We start from the raw sequence: 429 nt of genomic DNA on the forward strand, positions 1-429 counted from the left end.
AGGCTGGGCCAGTCTGTCGATTCAGTTATTCACCTATGCCTGGGAACTGAGACAATCTTCAGTCTTCATTGACTTGCTGTCCCGTACAAAATGTTCCATCCGTAATGTCTGGGATTCTTTAAAGAAAGCTCATTAGAAAACTTTCATTCTTATATCCTTAATCTACAGTCTACTTCCCATGCAGCTCAAACACAAACCACCTCTTCCTTCACCTTATTCTCTTTCTGCACTGAGTTGAATTTACCACTTGGAACAGCTCCCCGCTTCTTCATACCTGACTCCTCGACACATTTCACACCACATCTCTCCTCTGCATCTGGTATCTTCTACTATGCTGACTTTAGACTAAATCTCCCGAGTCTTTTAGTCTCACTACATACTCACATTTCCTCCAGGACTTAACAGGAGGGCTCCTTCTCCCATTAATGA

Source organism: Egretta garzetta, unplaced genomic scaffold (genome assembly GCF_000687185.1).
Source record: "Egretta garzetta isolate BGI_Z169 unplaced genomic scaffold, ASM68718v1 scaffold828, whole genome shotgun sequence".
In the NCBI taxonomy this organism is placed as follows: Eukaryota; Metazoa; Chordata; class Aves; order Pelecaniformes; family Ardeidae; genus Egretta; species Egretta garzetta.